Below are 10000 nucleotides of genomic sequence, written 5' to 3' on the forward strand. Positions count from 1 at the left end.
GGTGGACTTCCGCCGCCGCTGCACCCTTAGCTGGAAGTCAGTGCCAAAAAAAAAAAAAGAAGCTGCGAATAGTGTCCATGTGCCTGTCCTTTTAGGAAAGCCGGCTTGCCGTGGATCTCCACCCGGGTGGGGAATTCCAAATAGGTCCCTCTATTTGATGGAAGTCAGCAACAAAAAGCTGGATTTTTTCTAAGTGTCAAGGAGGGTGTCGCTTCCAGAAGGCCCACCTGCCTTGGATCGACACCCGGTTAAGAAACATGGAAAAAGTCCCTCTATTTGATGGAAGTCAGCAACAAAAAGCTGGATTTTTTCTAAGTGTCAAGGAGGGTGTCGCTTCCAGAAGGCCCACCCGCCTTGGATCACCACCCGGTTAAGAAAAAAGAAAAAAGTCCCTCTACTTAATGGAAGTCAGCAACAAAAAGCTGGATTTTTTCTAAGTGTGAAGGAGGGTGTCGCTTCCAGAAGGCCCACCTGCCTTGGATCGACACCCGGTTAAGAAACATGGAAAAAGTCCCTCTATTTGATGGAAGTCAGCAACAAAAAGCTGGATTTTTTCTAAGTGTCAAGGAGGGTGTCGCTTCCAGAAGGCCCACCCGCCTTGGATCACCACCCGGTTAAGAAAAAAGAAAAAAGTCCCTCTACTTAATGGAAGTCAGCAACAAAAAGCTGGATTTTTTCTAAGTGTGAAGGAGGGTGTCGCTTCCAGAAGGCCCACCTGCCTTGGATCGACACCCGGTTAAGAAACATGGAAAAAGTCCCTCTATTTGATGGAAGTCAGCAACAAAAAGCTGGATTTTTTCTAAGTGTCAAGGAGGGTGTCGCTTCCAGAAGGCCCACCCGCCTTGGATCACCACCCGGTTAAGAAAAAAGAAAAAAGTCCCTCTACTTAATGGAAGTCAGCAACAAAAAGCTGGATTTTTTCTAAGTGTGAAGGAGGGTGTCGCTTCCAGAAGGCCCACCTGCCTTGGATCGACACCCGGTTAAGAAACATGGAAAAAGTCCCTCTATTGAATGGAAGTCAGCACAAAAAAGCTGAAAATATGACAGAGTGTGAAGGAGAGGGTCGCTTCCAGAAGGCCCACCTGCCTTGGATCGACACCCGGTTAAGAAACATGGAAAAAGTCCCTCTATTTGATGGAAGTCAGCAACAAAAAGCTGGATTTTTTCTAAGTGTCAAGGAGGGTGTCGCTTCCAGAAGGCCCACCTGCCTTGGATCGACACCCGGTTAAGAAACATGGAAAAAGTCCCTCTATTTGATGGAAGTCAGCAACAAAAAGCTGGATTTTTTCTAAGTGTCAAGGAGGGTGTCGCTTCCAGAAGGCCCACCTGCCTTGGATCGACACCCGGTTAAGAAACATGGAAAAAGTCCCTCTATTTGATGGAAGTCAGCAACAAAAAGCTGGATTTTTTCTAAGTGTCAAGGAGGGTGTCGCTTCCAGAAGGCCCACCTGCCTTGGATCGACACCCGGTTAAGAAACATGGAAAAAGTCCCTCTATTTGATGGAAGTCAGCAACAAAAAGCTGGATTTTTTCTAAGTGTCAAGGAGGGTGTCGCTTCCAGAAGGCCCACCTGCCTTGGATCGACACCCGGTTAAGAAACATGGAAAAAGTCCCTCTATTTGATGGAAGTCAGCAACAAAAAGCTGGATTTTTTCTAAGTGTCAAGGAGGGTGTCGCTTCCAGAAGGCCCACCCGCCTTGGATCACCACCCGGTTAAGAAAAAAGAAAAAAGTCCCTCTACTTAATGGAAGTCAGCAACAAAAAGCTGGATTTTTTCTAAGTGTGAAGGAGGGTGTCGCTTCCAGAAGGCCCACCTGCCTTGGATCGACACCCGGTTAAGAAACATGGAAAAAGTCCCTCTATTGAATGGAAGTCAGCACAAAAAAGCTGAAAATATGACAGAGTGTGAAGGAGAGGGTCGCTTCCAGAAGGCCCACCTGCCTTGGATCGACACCCGGTTAAGAAACATGGAAAAAGTCCCTCTATTTGATGGAAGTCAGCAACAAAAAGCTGGATTTTTTCTAAGTGTCAAGGAGGGTGTCGCTTCCAGAAGGCCCACCTGCCTTGGATCGACACCCGGTTAAGAAACATGGAAAAAGTCCCTCTATTTGATGGAAGTCAGCAACAAAAAGCTGGATTTTTTCTAAGTGTCAAGGAGGGTGTCGCTTCCAGAAGGCCCACCTGCCTTGGATCGACACCCGGTTAAGAAACATGGAAAAAGTCCCTCTATTTGATGGAAGTCAGCAACAAAAAGCTGGATTTTTTCTAAGTGTCAAGGAGGGTGTCGCTTCCAGAAGGCCCACCTGCCTTGGATCGACACCCGGTTAAGAAACATGGAAAAAGTCCCTCTATTTGATGGAAGTCAGCAACAAAAAGCTGGATTTTTTCTAAGTGTCAAGGAGGGTGTCGCTTCCAGAAGGCCCACCTGCCTTGGATCGACACCCGGTTAAGAAACATGGAAAAAGTCCCTCTATTTGATGGAAGTCAGCAACAAAAAGCTGGATTTTTTCTAAGTGTAAAAGTTGGGATTTTTTCTAAGTGTCAACTTTTGGTGTACCAACCCTTCCAAAATAAAGTCGGGATTTTTTCTAAGTGTCAACTTTTGGTGTACCAACCCTTCCAAAATAAAGTCGGGATTTTTTCTAAGTGTCAACTTTTGGTGTACCAACACTTCCAAAATAAAGTGGGGATTTTTTCTAAGTGTCAACTTATATAGTCGGGATTTTTTCTAAGTGTCAACTTATATAGTCGGGATTTTTTCCAAGTGTCAATTTATAAAGTGGGGATTCTTTTCCAAGTGTCAACCTGTAAAGTGGGGATTTTTTTTCCAAGTGTCCACTTTTGGTTCACCATGCCTTCCAGAGTCAAAGAAGCCCCCGAGTGAGACCCAAAAAACCGGACCGAGTGATGTCATTTGGGGTCCTATTTTCAGTCATTTTGTGGGATTTCGGTGACGCCGAGGAGGGAAGCAGGTGTCAAGGGACAGGGGGGTGCCTGTCCCTTTAAGAAGGCCGGCTTGCCGTGGATCTACACCCGGGTAGGGAATTCAAAACAGGTCCCTCTATTTGCTGGAAGTCAGCACGAAAAAGCTGGAAATATGACAGGGGGAAAAAAAAAAGAAGAAGCTGCAATGATGGCAGAGTGTCCATGTGCCTGTCCCTTTAAGAAGGCCGGCTTGCCGTGGATCTCCACCCGGGTGGGGAATTCCAAATAGGTCCCTCTATTTGCTGGAAGTGCCCCCCCAAAAAGCTGTCCATTTCCCCAAGTTTTTAAGGAGGGAAAAGCCACTTTAAGCCTAAAAAGGAAAGCGGGGATTTGGAGCCCTCCGGTGGACTTCCGCCGCCGCTGCACCCTTAGAAGAAAAAGCTGCACTTATGGCAGAGTGTCCATGTGCCTGTGCCTTTAGGAAGGCCGGCTTGCCGTGGTTCTGCACCAGGGTAGGGAATTCAAAATAGGTCCCTCTATCTGCTGGAAGTCAGCACAAAAAAAAGCTGGAAATATGACAGAGTGTCAACTTTTAGTGTAATAGACCTGCGAAAGTCAAAGTCGGGATTTTTTCTAAGTGTCCACTTTTGGTGTACCAACCTTTCCAAAATAAAGTGGGGATTTTTTCTAAGTGTCCACTTTTGGTGTACCAACCTTTCCAAAATAAAGTGGGGATTTTTTCTAAGTGTCAACTTATAAAGTCGGGATTTTTTCTAAGTGTCAACTTATAAAGTGGGGATTTTTTCTAAGTGTCAACTTATAAAGTCGGGATTTTTTCCAAGTGTCAACTTATAAAGTGGGGATTTTTTCCAAGTGTCAACTTATATAGTCGGGATTTTTTTTCAAAGTGTCAACTTGTAAAGTGGGGATTTTTTCCAAGTGTCTACTTTTGGTTCACCATGCCTTCCAGAGTCAAAGAAGCCCCCGAGTGAGACCCAAAGAACCGGACCGAGTGATGTCATTTGGGGTCCTATTTTCAGTCATTTTGTGGGATTTCGGTGACGCCGAGGAGGGAAGCAGGTGTCAAGGGACAGGGGGGTGCCTGTCCCTTTAAGAAGGCCGGCTTGCCGTGGATCTACACCCGGGTAGGGAATTCAAAACAGGTCCCTCTATTTGCTGGAAGTCAGCACGAAAAAAAGCTGGAAATATGACAGAGTGCCCCAAAAAAAAAAAGAAGCTGCAATGATGGCAGAGTGTCCATGTTGCTGTCCCTTTAGGAAGGCCGGCTCGCCGTGGATCTCCACCCGGGTGGGGAATTCCAAATAGGTCCCTCCATTTGCTGGAAGTGCCCCCCCAAAAAGCTGTCCATTTCCCCAAGTTTTTAAGGGAAACAAAAACCAGGGTTGGGGTTGGATGCATCACACTGTAAGTCTCGGCTGCAGCCAGAAGCAAGTATTAAAAAGATAGACATCAACCATCATTTAAAAAGGGGAAAACAAATCCATTCATCAATAAATCATATCCAAATTTAAAAAAAGAGGCAGCTCAAAAGAGAGGGTGTGTGTCCAGCAGAAAATAGGCATGATAAACAAAGAGGGCTGGGGTTTGGAGGAGGGCAAAATGTCCCGCAGCCGGCCGCCCGAGTTCCGGGATGCCCAGCACGTCCATAACGCACCCCGCAAAGTCAAACTGGAAGTGGAGGGGAAAAAAGCTGGGAAAGAAGTTAAATGTCCTCAAAGTGTTCCAAAATCAGTCCCACAAGTCCCGCAGCTGGCCACCCGAGTCCAGGGAAGCCCGGCACCTCCGTAACAAGGCCCGCAAAGTCACACTGCAAGTGGGGGAGAAAAGCTGGCATAGTAGCCAAAAGTCCTCAAAGTGTTCAAAAATCAGTCCCCCACCAGCCCCGCAGCTGGCCACCCGAGTCCAGGGACGCCCGGCACAGCCGTAACGCACCCCGCAAAGTCAAACTGCAAGTGGGGGAGAAAAGCTGGGGGAAAATCCAAAAGTCCTCAAAGTTTTCAAAATCCGCACCCGGGACTGAGTCCAGCAAGTCCCCCCGGTCCCAAAAATGCCATTTTTTTCAAAAAATACCCAAAAAATGCGGGGGCCGGATTTCGGAACCGGCGTACCGCTTTCGGCCCGCGTGCCCTAGATTGGAGACCGATGTCAAAAATGGACGCCGGTCGGGTATTTTTTTCCTTGGGGTCTATAGAGAGTAAATCCGGAGGAAAATTGGCCTTACGAGCAAAGGGAGGGATTTTAGGGGGCATAACGTCCAGCCGCCTGCCTCCCGGGTCCCGGGGAAGAGAAAGTCCAGAAAACTCATAAAATCATGCCCAGCATGGAGATCCACAAGTCCCGCCGCAGGCCCGAGGCTTCCCGGGTCCCGGGAATGACCAAAAGACACCCAGGAGTGGACCATCGAAAGTGGGAGGGAAATGGAGGGAAAGTCGGGAAAAAGGTCCAAAATGGGTTGAAAATCATATGATCCCACCCAGGGTAGAGTTCCACAAGTCCCGCAGCGAGCTGCACGAGCCGCAGGAACACCGGGAATGACCAAAAGGCACCCAGAAGTGAACCAGCGAAAGTGGGGGAAAAATGGAGGAAAAGGAGGAAAAAGTACCAAATTGTTTAAAAATCCTACCCAGGATGGAGTTCCACAAGTCCCGCAGCGAGCTGCACGAGCCGCAGGAACACCGGGAATGACCAAAAGGCACCCAGAAGTGAACCAGCGAAAGTGGGGGAAAAATGGAGGAAAAGGAGGAAAAAGTACCAAATTGTTTAAAAATCCTACCCAGGATGGAGTTCCACAAGTCCCGCAGCGAGCTGCACGAGCCGCAGGAACACCGGGAATGACCAAAAGGCACCCAGAAGTGAACCAGCGAAAGTGGGGGAAAAATGGAGGAAAAGGAGGAAAAAGTACCAAATTGTTTAAAAATCCTACCCAGGATGGAGTTCCACGAGTCCCGCAGCGAGCTGCACGAGCCGCAGGAACACCGGGAATGACCAAAAGGCACCCAGAAGTGAACCAGCGAAAGTGGGGGAAAAATGGAGGAAAAGGAGGAAAAAGTACCAAATTGTTTAAAAATCCTACCCAGGATGGAGTTCCACGAGTCCCGCAGCGAGCTGCACGAGCCGCAGGAACACCGGGAATGACCAAAAGGCACCCAGAAGTGAACCATCAAAAGTGGGGGACAATTTGAGAAAAAGTTGGAAAAAGGTCCGAAATTGATTAAAAATCCTACCCAGGATGGAGTTCCAGAAGCCCCGCAGCGAGCTGCGCGAGCCGCAGGAACACCGGGAATGACCAAAAGGCACCCAGAAGTGAACCATCAAAAGTGGGGGACAATTTGAGAAAAAGTTGGAAAAAGGTCCGAAATTGATTAAAAATCCTACCCAGGATGGAGTTCCAGAAGCCCCGCAGCGAGCTGCACGAGCCGCAGGAACACCGGGAATGACCAAAAGGCACCCAGAAGTGAACCATCAAAAGTGGGGGACAATTTGAGAAAAAGTTGGAAAAAGGTCCGAAATTGATTAAAAATCCTACCCAGGATGGAGTTCCAGAAGCCCCGCAGCGAGCTGCGCGAGCCGCAGGAACACCGGGAATGACCAAAAGGCACCCAGAAGTGAACCATCAAAAGTGGGGGACAATTTGAGAAAAAGTTGGAAAAAGGTCCGAAATTGATTAAAAATCCTACCCAGGATGGAGTTCCAGAAGCCCCGCAGCGAGCTGCACGAGCCGCAGGAACACCGGGAATGACCAAAAGGCACCCAGAAGTGAACCATCAAAAGTGGGGGACAATTTGAGAAAAAGTTGGAAAAAGGTCCGAAATTGATTAAAAATCCTACCCAGGATGGAGTTCCAGAAGCCCCGCAGCGAGCTGCGCGAGCCGCAGGAACACCGGGAATGACCAAAAGGCACCCAGAAGTGAACCATCAAAAGTGGGGGACAATTTGAGAAAAAGTTGGAAAAAGGTCCGAAATTGATTAAAAATCCTACCCAGGATGGAGTTCCACAAGTCCCGCAGCGAGCTGCACGAGCCGCAGGAACACCGGGAATGACCAAAAGGCACCCAGAAGTGAACCATCAAAAGTGGGGGACAATTTGAGAAAAAGTTGGAAAAAGGTCCGAAATTGATTAAAAATCCTACCCAGGATGGAGTTCCAGAAGCCCCGCAGCGAGCTGCGCGAGCCGCAGGAACACCGGGAATGACCAAAAGGCACCCAGAAGTGAACCATCAAAAGTGGGGGACAATTTGAGAAAAAGTTGGAAAAAGGTCCGAAATTGATTAAAAATCCTACCCAGGATGGAGTTCCAGAAGCCCCGCAGCGAGCTGCGCGAGCCGCAGGAACACCGGGAATGACCAAAAGGCACCCAGAAGTGAACCATCAAAAGTGGGGGACAATTTGAGAAAAAGTTGGAAAAAGGTCCGAAATTGTTTAAAAATCCTACCCAGGATGGAGTTCCAGAAGTCCCGCAGCGAGCTGCGCGAGCTCCGGGACCCCCGGGAATGACCAAAAGATACCCAGGAGTGAACCAGCGAAAGTGGGGGACAATTTGAGAAAAAGTTGGAAAAAGGTCCGAAATTGTTTAAAAATCCTACCCAGGATGGAGTTCCAGAAGTCCCGCAGCGAGCTGCGCGAGCTCCGGGACCCCCGGGAATGACCAAAAGATACCCAGGAGTGAACCAGCGAAAGTGGGGGACAATTTGAGAAAAAGTTGGAAAAAGGTCCGAAATTGTTTAAAAATCCTACCCAGGATGGAGTTCCAGAAGTCCCGCAGCGAGCTGCGCGAGCTCCGGGGCCCCCGGGAATGACCAAAAGATACCCAGGAGTGAACCAGCCCAAGTGGGGGACAAATGGAAGAAAAGCCGGGCCAAGTCCAAAAAAGTTGGATTTTTTGCCAAAGTGTCAACATGCGTGATTTTGTCAGAGTGTCCACTTTTGGGATTTTTTCAAAGTCCAACAACGAGAGAGGCCTGGCCTCCAGCCTGTCTAGCCTCTTCCATGAGACACTTAGAAAAAATCCCGTGCAAAAAAAGTGGATTTTTTCTAAGTCCAACAACGAGAGAGGCCTAACTTCCAGCCTCCTTAGCCTCTTTCTTCCGTGGAGCAAAAGTTGGATTTTTTGCCTAAGTGTCAACATGCGTGATTTTGTCAGAGTGTCCACTTTTGGGATTTTTTCTAAGTCCAACAACGAGAGAGGCCTGGCCTCCAGCCTGTTTAGCCTCTTCCATGTGACACTTAGAAAAAATCCCAGCCAAAAAAAGTGGATTTTTTCTAAGTCCAACAACGAGAGAGGCCTAACTTCCAGCCTCCTTAGCCTCTTTCGTTCACATACTTAGAAAAAAATCCCAGCGCCAAGCCCAATGCATTTCAATGGGATTTATTTTTCGAGCCGGATTTTTTCTAAGTCCAACAACGAGAGAGGCTTGAGTTCTAGCCTACTTTAAGCCTCTTTCGATTTTCCCTGTTTTTACCAGGTCTACCAAAACACCCCCATCACGTTAGTAGGTGCGCCAGGCTTAGACAGGCCGAATTGGCAGGAAATGTGTCCGAGTCAAAGTGAGCTATTTTGGGACTCAAAAGTTGGATTTTCCCCCTCTTTTCGATGGTTCTTTTTTCGAATGGTTCTTCCAGGCTCTGAGGACAGGGGCTCACGCGGACATGCGTGGCCGCCTAGGGGGCGCTATCTCGGACACATTTAGGGACATGGACACCCTGGAAGAACAAACATAAAAATTTTTTCGACCTGATTTCAGACCAGCCTCTTTCTTAAGGACTTCCAGGACTCGAGCGACAGGGGCTCGGTCCTGAGTGCGCGCCCGGCCAGGGGGCGCTATCCCGGACACATTTCGGGACATTTAAACCATGGATGGACAAACATAAAAATTTTTTCGACCTGATTTCAGACCAGCCTCTTTCTTAAGGACTTCCAGGACTCGAGCGACAGGGGCTCGGTCCTGAGTGCGCGCCCGGCCAGGGGGCGCTATCCCGGACACATTTCGGGACATTTAAACCATGGATGGACAAACATAAAAATTGAAAGACCTGATTCGACCCAGCCTCTCGGGGCTTTTCCCAGGGCCGGAGCGACAGGGGCTCGGTCCTACGGCGTGCCCGCCTAGGGGGCGCTATGACGGACACACCAGGGGACACGGACACCCTGGGTGGACAAACATAAAAAATTGAAAGACCTGATTCGACCCAGCCTCTCGGGGCTTTTCCCAGGGCCGGAGCGACAGGGGCTCGGTCCTACGGCGTGCCCGCCTAGGGGGCGCTATGACGGACACACCAGGGGACACGGACACCCTGGGTGGACAAACATAAAAAATGGAAAGACCTGATTCGACCCAGCCTCTCGGGGCTTTTCCCAGGGCCGGAGCGACAGGGGCTCGGCCCTACGGCGTGCCCGCCTAGGGGGCGCTATGACGGACACACCAGGGGACACGGACACCCTGGGTGGACAAACATAAAAAATTGAAAGACCTGATTCGACCCAGCCTCTCGGGGCTTTTCCCAGGGCCGGAGCGACAGGGGCTCGGCCCTACGGCGTGCCCGCCTAGGGGGCGCTATGACGGACACACCAGGGGACACGGACACCCTGGGTGGACAAACATAAAAAATGGAAAGACCTGATTCGACCCAGCCTCTCGGGGCTTTTCCCAGGGCCGGAGCGACAGGGGCTCGGTCCTACGGCGTGCCCGCCTAGGGGGCGCTATGACGGACACACCAGGGGACACGGACACCCTGGGTGGACAAACATAAAAAATTGAAAGACCTTATTCGACCCAGCCTCTCGGGGCTTTCCCAGGGCCGGAGCGACAGGGGCTCGGTCCTACGGCGTGCCCGCCTAGGGGGCGCTATCACGGACACATCAGGGGACACGGACACCCTGGATGGACAAACATAAAAATTGAAAGACCCGATTTGACCCAGCCTCTCGGGGCTTTCCCAGGGCCGGAGCGACAGGGGCTCGGTCCTACTGCGTGCCCGACTAGGGGGCGCTATGACGGACACGTTTCCGCCATTTACCGCACGGATAAAATCCTGGGCCCGACGCCGCCCAGGTCAC

The sequence above is a fragment of the Nerophis ophidion genome, unplaced genomic scaffold (genome assembly GCF_033978795.1).
Source record: "Nerophis ophidion isolate RoL-2023_Sa unplaced genomic scaffold, RoL_Noph_v1.0 HiC_scaffold_278, whole genome shotgun sequence".
Lineage (NCBI taxonomy): Eukaryota > Metazoa > Chordata > Actinopteri > Syngnathiformes > Syngnathidae > Nerophis > Nerophis ophidion.